At 47.0% G+C, this 15910-nt stretch overlaps 1 pseudogene; it reads right to left on the reverse strand.

Moving 5' to 3' along the window:
* Positions 1-8412: 8412 nt before the first annotated feature.
* LOC120232885 lies at positions 8413-8611 on the reverse strand (annotated as a pseudogene).
* Positions 8612-15910: the final 7299 nt, after the last annotated feature.

The raw sequence follows: 15910 nt of genomic DNA on the forward strand, positions 1-15910 counted from the left end.
TGGGGAACGGTCGCGAGATGAGGCTCCACCTCCTGGGGCGGAGCGTCGGGGTGGCTGGAGGAGGGCGGGGAGGACGGGGTGGGACTCCCGCGTCCCCAGCGCCAGGTGGGGCGGCTGTACCTGCGCCGTTCCGTGTGGCGGCGCCGGAAGAGGAGGGTCGTTTCTGCACCCCTTTGGCCCCGCGCCGCTGTCTCGACTTTCGACTTTTCGCCCTTCTCTCAGCTCTCTCGTCTTCCCCCTCCTGTCTTTAGATAGCCTTTCCTATTTTTTAAAAAACTAGCAAGGCGAAAGGTCGTGGCCCAGGACACGCCCAGCCTTTGGAAACAGCCACCCGAATCTAGTCCGAGTGCGATCCTAGCCTTTAGCTTATTAACCTTGCGAGCCGCCTCGGGCTCTCGCGCATAAGATGCGCACAGTCCCCAGCGCACCGTGCCTCGTACGACATAGCCGACCGGAATGAGTACCTATTAACACCGTTTGGATCACGATCATTATCAGCAACAGCCGCCCTGTTAGCCTCGCAGGGATTCATTAATAACCGAGCAAAACCCACTGGGGTAATTTGGAAAACCACGGCAATAACCCTGAAAGGGGGAATACTTTTGTCCTAAAATTTTCACTTCTGGGAATTTATTCCGAGGGAAGACAGCCGTTAAGCCAGGTGTTCTTTGCAGACTTATTTTTAAAAGTGAAAGCCAAACAAATATAAATGCCTTAATAGGAGGAGAGGCCTAAGTCCGTTAGGCTCTACCCATGGTGTGGATGCTATGACCACGTTATTCCTCTGCCACAGAAGAATCACGCAGTATAGAAGATTAACAAATACGTCATGGATGTCTGCTATGTGTGAGGGATTATTCTACATCTGCGTTGTCTCTCGAAGCCAGGAGACACACCTGGCTGTTGCGAGCTTGCAATGTGGTAGTTTGAACTGAAGTATGCTGTGAGGGTAGATCACACAGTGGATTTTGAAGAATTACTATGAGACAAAGGATGTAAAATACCTCACTTTACTGGTAATAACATGTTAGGGAAGGACTGTTTAGATAAAATGAGATTAAAACGAATTTCACCTTTGTCTTTTCGCTGGGTTAATGTGACTGCTAAAACATTTACAATTTTTATTTATTTATTTTTGAGAGAGAGAGAGAAGGTGAGTAGGGGAAGGGCAGAGAGAGACAGGGAGACAGAGAATCCCAAGCACGAGTGGGATGCGGGACTCCAGCTCAAGACCTGTGTGCTCTTGACCTGAGCGGAAATCAGGAGTTGGAGGACGGACCAAGGGAACCACCCAGGCGCCCACTGCTAGAACATTTGAAATGAACTGTGTTCTGTGCGTCATATGTTTATATATTTCTGTCGGACAATGGTATTCTATTTACCAGATATACAGTGGTGAACAAGACAGGTTTTGACCTCATAAAAGTAACACTCTGTTGAGTAGAGCATAGACAATAAACAGATAAATAGTGTCCTTGTATATATCAGTTAAATGAAGAACATAAAGCGGGGTAAGGGCCGGAAACGGTGTGTATATTGAGGGGAGTTATTTTAGACGGGACTCTTGCTCCCCTGTTTAGAAAATGGACGTGGGCGGAATGAGACGTCTGTGGATAGAATGGGAAGGCCGTGGCAGGAGTGTGGTGGCTTCTGGGCCCGGACAGATATGGATTGAGGCTGACCAATCAGTTGAGCCTCGTGGAATCTCTGCCTTAGGGCAGAAACCACATCCGGGGAGGAAGGGAAGAGAGAAGAGGGGTAAGATAGCAGGTCGAAAGAGCTCAGGGGGTCCCGTGTGAGGGGCAGAACAGAGCAGGCTGCCAGTGGACAAGTCTCGGGCAGTTAGCAGAGAAGTAGGAGTAAGTATGCTGTTAAATAGGATATTACTTTGCTGTCACGGAGACCCAGAAGGAGAGTGGCTCAAACTCTTGAAAATCTATTTCTGTCCCTCTGGGTGTAATAAGGTGTCCAAAGGTGGGGCCAGGGACTCCGATTTCACCTCTCTTGTAGCTCCATGCTCCCTGGTTTGTTGCCTGGGCCCACGTGGTCAAAGATGAGACACCACTGTACCTTTCTTCCAGCCAGTGGGAAGGAGGGGGAGGGGAAGCTGGGCATGCCCCTTCCCTCTAAGGTAGGGTTTTCTACCTGGGCACAGTTCATATTTGGGGCTGGATAGTTCTGTGTTCTTTTTTGAGGCTTTTTTAAGCACTGTAGGATTTGAGTCGCATCCTTGGCCTTTACCCGCTAGATGACAGAGGCATCCTCCAGTAGGACAACCAAGAATGTTTCCAGAAGTTGCCAAATGTCCCCCGGAGGGCACAGTCCCACTGGTGGCCAGAAATTCATCAATCAGCCATCCTAAGGGCAAAGGAGTCTTGGAATTGTCTGCTGGCCAGGTGTCCAGCTAAAAGTTCCTGAAAGGAGGCAACAAGATGCTAGAAGATTCTCCCGTCCCCTTGTTGCCGCAGGGAATGGAAACTCCGCAGATGACCGAAGACGTGACCGTGTTCTTTTCATCTTCCAGACTGTTTTAGTCATTATTCATTTAAAAAAATGTTTATTTTTGAGAGAGAGAGAGAGTATGTGTGAGATGGAGGAGGGGCAGAGAGAGGGAAACAGAGGACTCGAAGCAGGCCCTGCACTGACAGCAGAAAGCCTGATTCAGGTCTCAAACTCATGAACCATGAGATCATGACCTGAGCTGAAGTCAGACGCTTAGTCGGCTGAGACACTCAGGCGCCCCTAGTCATTATTCATTTTTTTCTAAAGTTTATTTGGGGCGGGGGAGCGGAGGGGTAGAGAGAGAGGGAGAGAGAAAATCCCAAGCAGGTGCTATGCTATGAGCACAGAGCCTCACGAACTGTGAGATTATGACCTGAGCCGAAATCAAGAGTCGGACCCTTAACCGACAGAGCCACCCAGAAGGCGCAGTCATTATTCATTTTAATTCATTTGCATAAACATATTGGTGGTGGGAAACACTGCGTACCTAAAAAGTGAGGCTCCCGTTTGAAAAGGATGGGCGGTGTTACCCCAGATGGCTGACCAGAGAAAGTGGATTCTGAAACGGAGGCGGCGGGTTGGATTTTCTCCTTGTGTTATATCGCCATCTGGTGGACGTTTGTAAATCCTACCATTCTTCACTCCCTCTTGCCTGAGATGGTCTTTCACTTGCTTGGGCGGACACCTCAAATTATAAATAACCTTTACGTGGGTTTTAGCAAAACCTTAAGGGTCCTTGCGGACGAGGAGCTCTTTAAATTAGGGTTTCTCACCCTCGGCAGTACCGGCTTTAGGCAATGGCCTCTGTAGATTCCCTTGCCGTCGGGGATTTAAAGAAACTCTACATCCACTTCCCCGGCCTTCTGGGGATGATCGCGCTCGGTGTGGGACGCCATGGCTCATCTTCTGGGGGCTTTTTGGGTGTCCCCACCGCCGGGCCCCCTCTGCGGCCTGAGTGTTGTGGAGAAGCTGGTGAGGAGCCAGCCGCCTTGCCTGGGTGCAGTGAGCCGTGCTGAGGCACCCGCAAACAGTCCTCTGAGTTCCTACCTGGGAGCTGCATGAAGGAAGGGCACTGAAACATTTTTAAAAATGTGTATTTACTTTTTGGAAGAGATTGAGAGACACAGTGCGAGCAGGGGAAGGGACAGAGAGAGAGGGAGACACAGAACCTGAAGCAGGCTCCAGGCTCTGAGCTGTCAGCACAGAGCCCGCTGTGGGGCTCGAACTCCCAAACCGGGAAGATCATGACCTGAGCCGACGTCAGATGCTCAACCAACTGAGCCACCCAGCCGCCCCAAAGATGGTCATTTTAGATGTGAAATGTTGGGGTTTGGGGGCGAACGGTCAAGAAAGAATTCTTGAGACGTCTTCGGTGCAAAACTGGTGGTTTTATGAAAGGCCGGGGTGGGGCAGGACCCGTGGGCAGAAAGAGCTGCACGGGGGGTGTGAAGAGCGACTGATTATATACTTCTGCGTTGGGAGGGGGTGTGGGAGGGCCTAAGTCTCTAAGTAAGGAATTTGGGAGCAGGGTTTCCAGGACCTCGAGGGCTAGGTGCCGTTAGGAAAAGGCCATTTAGTACTAAAACCTCAGTCCTGACACGCTTCAGATGTGTATCGGGGGCCATATGCTTGGAGGATGATGGCTAACATATTATCTTCGGGGGTGGAGATAAAGGAAGTTTCCAAAGGAATTTTTATAAGGAAAAGGAGATTTACAGGATCCGGGAGGTTGGGCTAATGTCAAGCTAAGGTTGCCTTTCGCCTGTAGCAAAGCCTTCACACTGAGGCCGCTGAGCCCCGGGGGAAGGTCACCCTGCGGGTCTCAAGGACTTGTCCATGGGCTGCAAGTTGGAAGATTTCATGTTTTCTACATTTCTTTATTTTCTTTATTTTAATTTTTTAGTTTTTTTCTACATTTCTTTTGCGTTTGTTCTCTACATCAAGGCTCCCAGGAGCACTGACTCCCCCTGAGGGCCCCTTCTGAGTTTCCTGGTCTCCTTGAGCTTTGCCCCCCCCTCCGGACCCTTCCTTCGCGCCCCCCCCCCCCCCCCCCCCCCCCCCCCCCCCCCCCCCCCCCCCCCGCCACTCCGGACAAAAATGCAAATAAATGACCGGGGCGGGTGTGTCCTCACCTCCAAACGCAGCGCCCTCTGAGCTCCACGCTCACCTGGCCTCTTGTTTTAGAGGAAGAGGGATCCTGGCTTCAGTTTAGGCCGATCCACGCTCCTGTTCTCTGGATCCAATCCTGCATCTTCGGGGGTGGCGGGGGTGGGGGTGGGGGGTGGGGGGAGGGCACTTTTCCTTCCCCAGCCCCGTCCCCATTAGCATCAGCCTTGCTCGGCCTCTCCGATCTTTACAGTTGTGTTGGTTGATTTTTCACCTCTCTCTCCTTCCTATTCTTTCCCCTTCTCTTTTTCGTCCTGCTTCTATGGAAAGTGGGCTACCTAGGTTTCCTCGCCTGCCTTCCACTGAGCGCGCTGCCGTTTCTCTGTGACCCTGAGGCTCTCTGCTGACTTCTTCCCGTCTCCTGCCCACTGTTACTTGGCCTCTGCACTGTCTGATACTATGGGCTCTGTCTTCTTTTTTTTTCTTTCTTGCAGTTCCCACACTCCTCCCCCCCGCCCCCAACTGCACAGTAACACACGCTTAGTGCACAGAGCAAGACACAAGAAGAAATCCACATATCTCAGAAGACACTTAAGCACCAAGGGAAACGCCAAGAAACCCTCCCAACCCCATGACTTTAAACGAACCGCCTTTATAATGAGTGCATATCCTTGTACTTTTGCTTTATGCTAATAATTTTCAACACAGACACACTCTTTTTCTTACACGTGCACAGAGAAAGCTGCCTGGTTTCCCTGCAACTCTTCCCCAGAGAGCTGGCTCCGTGATGGAGTTTAGGGAGGAGGGAGATTATGAAGAGATGACCTTGGCGGCGACACCCAGGAAAGGGAAAGGGAGTAAGTAGGATGGGGCAGAACGGGGTTTCTCAGCCGGACTTCGCTGACCTTCTGGGCCAGGCGCTACTGTGTTGTTGGGGCCGTCCTGTGCCTTGCGGGACGTTTACCTTCTAGATGCCAACACCATCCTGTGCGCGCGCGCACACCTCTCCTCCCCCACCTCCCCCAGTCGTGATGACCGAAAATGTCTCCAGACATTGTCTCCAGACAACACACTTCACGGACCCCACAGGCATCCCCGGAGCTAGAATGGCCCTTCTGAGCTGTTGCCCATTGGGTGGGGATGGGCTGGCCATTCTTCTCCCACGGGGGGGGGGGGGGTCCCCGGCCAGGGCGCCCCACCGCCCCCCGGAAAGCCGCCTGGCGTTGGGTGAGGTGGCTTCCTGTGTGTGGAGCGCCAAGTCCTTCACTACAAGGGGTATCTGGGCCACCCCAGTGTTCATGCCATGCGCTACTCTACAATTGTCGCTTTACTTCTCAGCATCTTCCACTCAGCCATAAGCCTCCTGAGAATCGGGGCCATGTTTTAGTTGGCTCTGTGTCATCAAAACCTAGCATCCTACATGGGAAAAAACACTGGCTCGATGAAATAATGAAATGAAATGGGACAAGGATTGCGGTTATTTGGGTATTTAAGTCGCAAGCGTAAACACTAACGAAAGGATTCGTTAAGCATTTTCTTGAGACGTGGGAAACTCCAAAAAGATTAACCCATATTTACACTTTCATGTTGAATTATGGGTACTTTTTTTTGAGAAGTCACAAGAGTTAGTATCAGCTGATAAATACTAACAGTGCTGAGCTAATCTTTTTAACAGTGTTTTGAGTCTTCGGTGGATGAGATTCTTGAATAGTAATTTATAAAGAGGATTAGGGGATTGGTGTGAGATAGAGCCAACTAATTACGAAATGTTACTCAGAATTCAAGTACTGAAACATTTTTGCTTAAATAGATAAGATATAAAAGGCACCACGTTGTCTGTGCAGAGCTCTGCAAAACAGCACCCATCTTCATCCAGCAGAGGGCAGAGCTGGATAGTTAGTGATGGGGAAATACTTCAGAAAGTAACCGGGGAAGTGCATGAATCTCACAGCCAGACACTAATGACCTATGTCGTCGCATGTACACGAGTGGGACCGTACATCTAAAGTTCAACAAGGTGTTGGCTGTAGACTGCATTTCCAACTCTACTCTTTCCCATGTAAAAAAAAAAGTTCTCTTCAATAAACTCAGGATCACGTTAATCTCCAAATAATACTGTTAATTTCAACTGGCTAAGATCATTTGAGCCCAACAACGTGTAAGGAGTTTTTTTTAGAGCATAATTTCACGGATGGCATGTTTTCTGTTCTCACGAGATATTTTATAGGTCATGACACAGAAGTAAAGGACACCTGCATATATATATTGTGCAGTATTATAGCTAATGGGGGAAAAAATCAGGTTAATATTGTGCCCCACCCCGCATGTTTTCAGATTTTGCTTGGCACGGATCTCATGCCCTCGGAGCTCATGTGGTGACAGGGACAAAACAGCCCTAGGGGATGGGCGATCTGGCTTTGTCCCTTACTGCTTGTGTGGCCTGGGTCAAGGGACTAGTCCTCAGAGCCTGTCTTCATCTGTTCAGAGAGGAACAATAATGCCCGCTGGGCCGTTTTCACAGATGGGTGACGTGTGCTCAGGTGTAAGAGCTGCGGACACGCGCTCCTCCTGAGCAGGGGTCATCTCTGCCTTAATACAGAAGCAACCGACACCACAGACGCCGTCACCCAACGTCCGCCAGATGGCAGCAAAGGGCTCTAGCTTTCTCTGCGAAGAACAAATTTCTGGGTTCTTGGGCAATTAAAAAACATTTTTTAAAAAAATGTTGATTTATTTTTTTAGAGGGAAAGGCCGAGCGGGGCAGGGGCAGAGAGAGGGGGGACAGAGGATCGGCAGCAGCCTCTGTGCTGTCAGCAGCAAGCCCAAGGTCAGCGGCTAGACCAAAGTGGGGCCAAACTCCCAAACCCTGCCTGAGATCGTGACCTGAGCTGAAGTCCGAGGCTCAACCGACCTAGCCACTCAGGGGCCCCGGGTTCTTGGGCCGCTTAGAGCAGTGTGAGGATGCCGGCTCCAAGTGGAAGGTTAGGTTGAGGCTAATCTGGGGGGTGGGAGGTCTTGATTAGCGGTAAGCCCACCTGTAAAGCAAGTCACGTTTCAGATACAGGGCTAACTTTAGATAGATTTCGAATTCCATTTTGGGGAATTTATCCTGTGATAGTAATTCAGAACCGTAAAAGAACGTAATAGCTATATACATCTACCTACATAGATACAGATGTTTATTACAGTATTGTGTTAAAACCCAAAATTCAACCGAGGGAATTTAAAGATCTGGAGACGCATGGCTGGCTCAGTCAAGTGGACCCTCCGACTCAGGGCCTCGGAGTTCAACCCCCAAGCCGGATGTAGAGTTTACATTAAAAAATAAAAAGAGATCAGTGAGTTAGTGATTCCCGAATGGAGCCGTATCCCAGCTAACAAGTAGTGGAGAGAGAGACTCGAGGAGGTGTATGGACTGGAAGGTTTTCACAGGAAGGAGGGTGGGGCCTAAAGTTATTAGCAAAAGAAAAGAAAGGATTGTTACTTCTTGTTTGGTGGGGGGGGGAGGGAATAGGAGTGTTTTTATTCTGCAGAGGACTCCAATGAGATGCCAATCAGTTTCAATCTGACTTAAAAGGGCTCTTTCCTGCAGAAGGTGAAATTTACGAAGTATGGGTTTGCCATGGGGGGGGGGGTTGCCAATGACTCCATTTTGGGCTGCTTCTTTCTTTCTCTCTCTTTTCTTTAAAGCACTCATAATTGAAGTATTTTTATTTTATCCACGAAGAGCCCGCATTAAGGTAGCTATGCTGGGTATCTGCAGTTGAGGTAGGGACCCTGAATGACCCGTTCAAGGAAGGTCACCTAATCCAGTTTGCTGAAGCCTGTATCCCTCGAGTGCTGACTGACACACTGGTGGCACACATTGAGGCCTTCTTTGCGGATCAGACCCGGGGTGGGGAGTGGCTGGGGGTGGGGGGGTGCGGTTTGAGCTGAAGCGGCAAGACCGAGGACCCCGGCCCAGTTTCCTCGGAGGGCTCCCGTAGAACTGCTGCTGATCCATCTTGCTCTCTCGGATGCAACAAGGCAAAAGGAAAGAGCTTTTTGTTTGTTTCTTTTTTAAAAATTGGTTTTGGATAATTAGTAAAATTGGAAGCAATTTAGGATCCTGGAATGTGGATAGGTGGCTGGGGGGAAAAATGGCAAGAAAGATGACATGTCGAAGAGTTAGTGGTCTCTCTCTTTCTGTATCTCTCTGCCTCTGTGTGTGTCTCTCTCCTTCGGGAATCACGTTATCGCTGTTATAGTGGTATTTGCAGAACATGACATTTCTAAAGAGATTTTCATGCTTTGTTTGAAATCCGGTAACGTCTCCCGTATCCTGCATGGTAAGGAACATGTGGCATATTTAAATGACTTCTGGATCTGAGTCTCTTTTTTCTGTTACAGTTTTTTTTTTTTTTAACTGCTTAAAAAGTAAAACATCTCCCCCGCCCCCCTTCCCTTTACTCATTTAAATACAAAAACGACAGCGAAACCATTTGGGCGAGAAATCTTTCTAAAATGTATCGCATACTTCCTGCCTTCTCCAACGGTTTCCTGAACAAACCTTGTTCTTGTCTTTTTCTCTCAGGCTTCCCGGGATGGAGGTCAGTTTCTCTCCCACGCTGGAATCCAATGATTTTCTCACATGCAGTTCAAGTCCGGGGTGATTTGCCTCTTCGTGGCATGATTCAGTCTGTGAGTTTCGATACCGTGATTCTTGTTTTTATAGGTTTTCATGTTTTGTTTGGTCTTCTTCTCTCTTGCAGTCTATCAGATGTCATTTCCACGGTGGCCAGGGTCGCAGCCTTTGGCAACCCTTCTTTTCCAACCTCCCAACACATTTGCAGTTTCTGACGTGCTTTGCTAGAAAATCACAGAGGAGAGTTTCCTAGAACTATGTGCAGAGAGCAGCAGAGGGCTTTCCTATTTATGAAGTGTTTGGACAGTGGAGACTTGGCCATATCTGTTGTAGTTGCTTGGAGGTATTTTGGCTTATGTCTTCACCCTTGGCTGTTTCCTGGCTACTTTGAGGTCTCCAGGAAACCACCTATGCACCAGGGACGTGCCGCTGCAGGGAAAATAAAACACTGGCTCTCAAAAAGAACCAAAAAAACAAAAAACTGGCTCTCTGAGACAAAGCATCGCAGTAGTAGATCCAGTCAATGCCAACAAATCAATGGAAACTGCAAGCAGAGCCAAGCAGTCAATAGCCGGCAAAACCCTGCACGCTTGCATCTGCCCCATACTTCTTCTGAGTCACTCTCCTTCCACCCGCAGACTTCATCCTGGGCCGTGTTCACCTCCAGCTTACAAAGGAGCGACGGAATGAGAAAGAGCAGAAGTTACACAAAATAAAGTAGAAAATAATAATTTATGTGATTCAAGGATCTTCCCCCTAGCAAACCGATAAATGGCATACATATACGTAATGTTTACTTATTTATTTTGAGAGAGAGAGCGAGCATGAGGAGCATGAGCAGGGATGGGACGGGACGGGAGGGGAGGGGCAGACAGAGAGGGAGAGAGAGAATCCCAAGCAGGCTGTGCACCATCAGCGCAGAGCCCGATGCGGGCCTTGAACTCATGAACTGTGAGATCGTGCCTTGAGCCAAAATCAAGAATATGACACTTAACCCACTGAGCCACCCAGGTGCCCCTAAAAGGCATCTTTTTAACATATAAAGCAGGTTGCCAGATGCTTTGTTTGTTTGCAAAGGGTTAACTGTAGGAGTGGACCATTTGTGCAATTAAAATCGAATGACATGTCATTCAATGACACATAACTCTCTAGGAGTATATGTGTTATATGAGTTCAGTTATTTCTGCTGTCGAGGGTCAGTGCTAATTTTCTTTGGTTCTGGAGACTAAAGAGTCCAATTCCATGCTAGCCACAAGGGATGTGTAGACACTCTTTTGAAGAGAGTTTCTGGCATAATTTTTTGACTTCCACCCTGCTCTTGGAACTATTTACACACTTCCAGGACCTGGGAAAACTCGTGACCCTTCCCAGCCTTCTCTTCATTCCAAAAAAGACCCAACAACATTGGCAATAACCACAAAACAAAATAAGCAAACCCATTCCCGAATCTTCGGAGTAGTGGTTGAAAGATAACTTGTAATGGAACATAATTCTTGATTTCTTTTGCTTAATTCTGAGGAGTCTTATGGATTCCATGGATCAACGTGTAAGGAGTGACTTACACTTAGATCAGTGTATGAGGAGTGACCATCTTCTAAGAATCAATGCAAATTGCTGGACAAAGTTTTGTCCAATGTCATTAGAAATGATTGTCAGTACTAGAGAAATGATTAGAAGGTCCATACTGTATTCTTGCTTACCGTGTGCAGGTGTAGACTCCCCAGGGACCGAAGGGGAGGATATTTGGCATGAATAGCGGTATTGTATCTACATTACACAAGATTTGCTGGTCATTGTCATAGAAAGCAAGTTGAGAAAATGGTCATCTTTCCCATGGTTTGAAGGTTAGTTTATAAAAATCTACAGTGTCCTGTTGTTCTCTGAATAAATCCCATAGTAGAAATGCATTTGTTGCATTTGATCCCGTGAATTCTGGATTGTTCATGGTGGTAAGGACAAGGTCAACGTGTAGAAAAATCACCTAATCAAAAATACTGGAACAATCCAAAAGAAAGTGTTGAGAGCCCTGAAACCATTCCAAAGCACATTGTACCCAATAATGAAAAAGAAATGTCTTCCACGACAGTTTTACAGTGTTGTGAACGACTGTGAAATGAGTAATGACATTTCCAACTTTTTTGTTCATTTTCTCCTGGAAATGATGATGGGAAACAAGATGGCCGAAAAGTTGGCAACTAGAGAATGCCTTCCGTTCTGGCTGGAGAATGCAATGAGCCTCTACAAACTTGATGATGATCAATGAATGTTGATGATAATATATGTACCCAATTTATTAGGTAACCGTTTGGTTTTCTATTAGGTTAAACAAGTGCAATCAGTTTACTATACATAATTGATAAGACCCATAGAAATAAAGTACTAGTTGAATAATTTATAGCAGCGGTCCCTAGTTTTGGATTCATACTAGCAGCACTTGGAGAGCTTTTAAAAACCCTAAACCCAGGCCACATCCCAGACCAATTAAATTAGAATCTCTCCTGGCTGGGACTCAGCTATCAGTACTTTTTAAGCTCAGTAGGTGATTCTAATAGGTAGTCTGGGAAACACTGCTTTCGAGAATATCTCTGTGTACTCTTAGGTAAGCTTAAGTACACCGCGGATTCTTTCTTTACCTATCTTTACCCGTCCCTTATTAGCCTTTAGGGATTGTTTCTGTTTCTTTTGCTTCAAACAACAGCAAATCAGCCCAAAAGAGTAAGTGTATTTGTTTTCATTTCTTCTTCCTTTCTTTTTCTCTGCTCTTGGTTTTTCTGCCATACTGATCAATACAGCCAAAGAGCATATGGCATCAGGTCATCCGAGGTTTGAATACAGGTTGGGCTATTTACTAGTTACCATAGATTGGCCTTTTATTTAATCTCTAAACTAGCCCTCCCCTGCCCCGGCCGTCTATAGCAGTGGTTCTCAACTGGCGGTAATTTTACCCCCTAGGAGACGTGTGGCAACATTGCAGACATTCCTGATGGTCACCACTCGGGCGTTGCTTTTGACATCTAATGGATCGAGGTCACCAGTGTTGTTAAACCTTCTACAGTGCACATGACAGCCTTCACAGCACAGTGTTATCTGGGCCCAAAGGTCGCTAGTGCTGAGGTGAAGGAACCCTGATCTACAGAGTGAGGCTCTGTTTTAGAATTCTTGTTCCTCCCCTTCCTAGCTGTGAAACCGTTAGCACCTTACGAGCACCTTACTAGCCTGGATCGATCTGAAAATGTAGGTATTATGAACACTCACCGTGGAGGTGATACGAGGTCTAAATGGGCTCATGCAAGTAGAGCATGAACACAGTGCCAAGTAGCTAATTAGCACTGAAATATGTCTCTTTCTATTTTGAGGCATTCATGCCTTCTTGTCGGGGTCCTTGACATCATTTGCTTCACCCAACTCTTGACAGTCTCAGCATTATTATTTCATAATTGGGTGGTAGGAAGGGAAAGAGTTTGCAGGGCGGAGTTGTCTTCGAGCAGGCACCTGCTTTGGGCTCCAAGTGGACATTCAGAAGTGACCAGCCTACAGGGCACTATTACATCCCTTCCCCCACCTTTCACGTTCCTCTGCCATGTTACCACTAGCTTGACACCTGTGTTGGGTACGATGTCCACATAAACAAGCTTGTATTGTGTCCAAAAAAAAAAAAGCCCCGTCAAAGGTATTCTTGCAAGTGCTGATTCTAAGAGAACAGGGTTAATACCAGTGAACACAGTTTCGTAATAAACTTTATAGTTGTTATTTTTTAAAAAATTTAACGTTTATTCATTTTTTAGAGACAGAGTGCAAGTGGGGTAGGGGCAGAGAGAGAGGGGGAGACACAGAATTGGAAGCAGGCTCCAGGCTCTGAGCTGTCAGCACAGAGCCGGATGCAGGCCTTGAACTCACAAACCATGAGAGCATGACCTGAGCCAGAGTCAGATGCCCAACTGACTGAGCCACCCAGGTGCCCCTAGTTATTATTCATAAGAGGCAGATGGCTACAGGGGTCAAACTCCGCAAAGAGCTCTGTGCCGTAAATAGACTGGCAAATCTGTACTACAGAAGGGAGTCAAGGTTATAGGTGAGAATGAAACTGTTAGGGAGAGTATGGGGAGGAGAGAGAGGGGACTCAGTATATAACCCAAGACATATCTGCTTGGCTAATGATTCTTATGGACCTACTGTGTGTTTGTAAGTCGCCTTTTTTTTTTTTAATATTTATTTTTGGGAGCGAGAGAGAGTGAGCACAGATTGGAGAGGGACATAGAGAGAGAGGGAGACACAGAATCGGAAGCAGGCTCCAGGCTCTGAGCTAGCTGTCAGCACAGAGCCTGATGCGGGGCTCGAACCCACGAGTGGTGAGATCATAACCTGAGCCAAAGTCGGGAGCTTAACCAACTGAGCCCCCCAGGCGCCCCTGCCAGTCACGTTTCTAATCTATTCTACTACCTTTGACTTCTAGGGGAGAGTTGTCTTCTCTTCCCTCAGTCCCTGCCCCAAATGTTGTAAGTCTGGCCTGAAAGTGCTACAATGAATCTTTACTGCAGGCAACATGGAGCGCTTACAAAACCAGCTTGCAGATCTCTGCACTGATACCTCTCCATTAATTGGATTCCTTTTTATTTTTGTTATTATGATTATATAATCACATTGCAAAACATTTTAAAATTTGAACTTTTTCCTGTCTGGATCTGCTTTTCTCTAGACACCGTGTGCATATAACTAGATGTGTTTTTTATAGCAACTTTATTGAGATATAATTCATGTACCATGCAGTTCACCCATTCAGAGTATACAATGGTTTTTTTTTTTTTTTAGTTTATTTATTTTGAGAAATAGAGTATTATTGGGGGGAGGGGCAGAGAGAGAGAGAGAGAATCCTAAGTAGGCTCCCTGCTGTCAGCTCAAAATCCAATGCAGGGATTGAACCCATAAATCGTGAGACCATCACCTGAGCCGAAGTTGGACGCTTAATCGACTGAGCCACCCAGGCTCTGCTCAGTGATTGTTAGTATAGTCACTGAGCTGTGAAACTGTCAGCACAATAGATATATATTTTTTGAGTTTTTTTTTAAGTTGATTTACTTATTTTGGGAGAGCGAGAGAGTGCATGTGTGAGCAGGGGAGGGGCAGAGAGAGAGGAGAGAGAGAATCTCAAGCAGGCTCAGCCTTGTCAGTGCAGACCCCGACCTGGGCCTCGATCCCACGATCCATGAGATCATGACCTGAGCCAAAGTGAAGAGTCGGATGCTTAACCAACTGAGCCACCCAGGTACCCCCAGCACAATAACTTTTAAAGCATTTCCATCGTCCCCATAGAAACCCCCCTTTCCCACTGGCAGTCACACCTCATCTCCCTCCAATCCTGCTAACCCTAAAGATGTTCTGTCTCTATAGATGTGCTTATTCTGGACAGTTCCTGTAAATGGATTGACTCAGTATGTGGTCTTCTGTGACTGGCTTCTTTCATTTCGCCTAATGTTGTAAAGGCTGATCCACATTGTGGCATCTATAAGTACTTCAGTCCTTTTTACGGCCACATCACATTCCACTGCAGTTTCAATGGGGGTGTGCCACATTTTGTTTATCCGACCATCAGAGGAAGCACGTTTTCCATCCCTGTCAGCAATGAAGGGGTGGTTCTATTTCTGCACCCCTCACCCACACTGGTTATTGGCTGTCTTCTCCATTTTAGTCATTCTTGGGGTATGAAGTGGCATACCGTTCTGGTGCTGATTACATATTGTTCTTTAAAAATGTTATGTGATACGCATTTTCCCGGTCATTATCCTTCATAATCAACACTTAAATTGGCTTCCAAATATCCTTTCACATGGCTCTATTGTAATTTGCTAGACCATTCCTTCCGAGGACATTTCGGTTGTTTCCAAATGTTTACCATTCTGGATAGATTTCCCTGCATACCTATTTTCTAATGGTTGGATTATTTTCTTAAGCTACTTACAAGATCCATTTTCGAAGTCTTCCATTATCTGTGAAGAATGTATAAAGGAATATGCAGCTGGAAAATCTTGTGTGATGGAGAAAAGATTCTATCATGGATTAATATTTATCTTCAAAAGTTTAAACTGGCATAAAGCTCCCATAAAAGAGCAGGTTTTTTTTTTTTTTAATGTTTTTTAATGTTTATTTTTGAGAGAGACGAGGCGCAAGCGGGAGGGGGCAGAGAGAGAGGGAGACACAGTATCCGAAGCAGGCTCTGGGCTGTCAGCACCTAGCCCCATGCGGGGCTCGAACTCATAAGCCATGAGATCATGACCTGAGCCGAAGTTGGAGGCTCAACCGACTGAGCCACCCAGGCGCCCTAAAGAGCAGGGTTCCAGCCACGAAGTGAACACTAGTTGGGCCCACCTCCTCTGTCTTTGAGCAGTGATGGAAAGTTCTTCTCCGATTTCCACCTGAATAAACACAGAGGTCCCAAGGCTCACAATTGAGGTGGTCCGCTTCAATTTATCGTTGCCTAAAAATAGATTTTTTTTAATTGTATAAAAAACAGGAAATGGAAGGAAAATCCTCTTTCCTGGAAATAATCGTTGCCTCTTTCTCCAGGGCCCCCGGGGGAATCATTAGCAGGTGTGAACCACCTCCAGTGGTGGAAACTGAGGCCAACCACGTACAGCCACAAACGCTGGGGTCCCGAGCTCTGAAAATGCTGGGCTTTCTTCA

Source organism: Hyaena hyaena, unplaced genomic scaffold (assembly GCF_003009895.1).
Source record: "Hyaena hyaena isolate Hyena2069 unplaced genomic scaffold, ASM300989v1 scaffold_80, whole genome shotgun sequence".
Taxonomy (NCBI): Eukaryota; Metazoa; Chordata; class Mammalia; order Carnivora; family Hyaenidae; genus Hyaena; species Hyaena hyaena.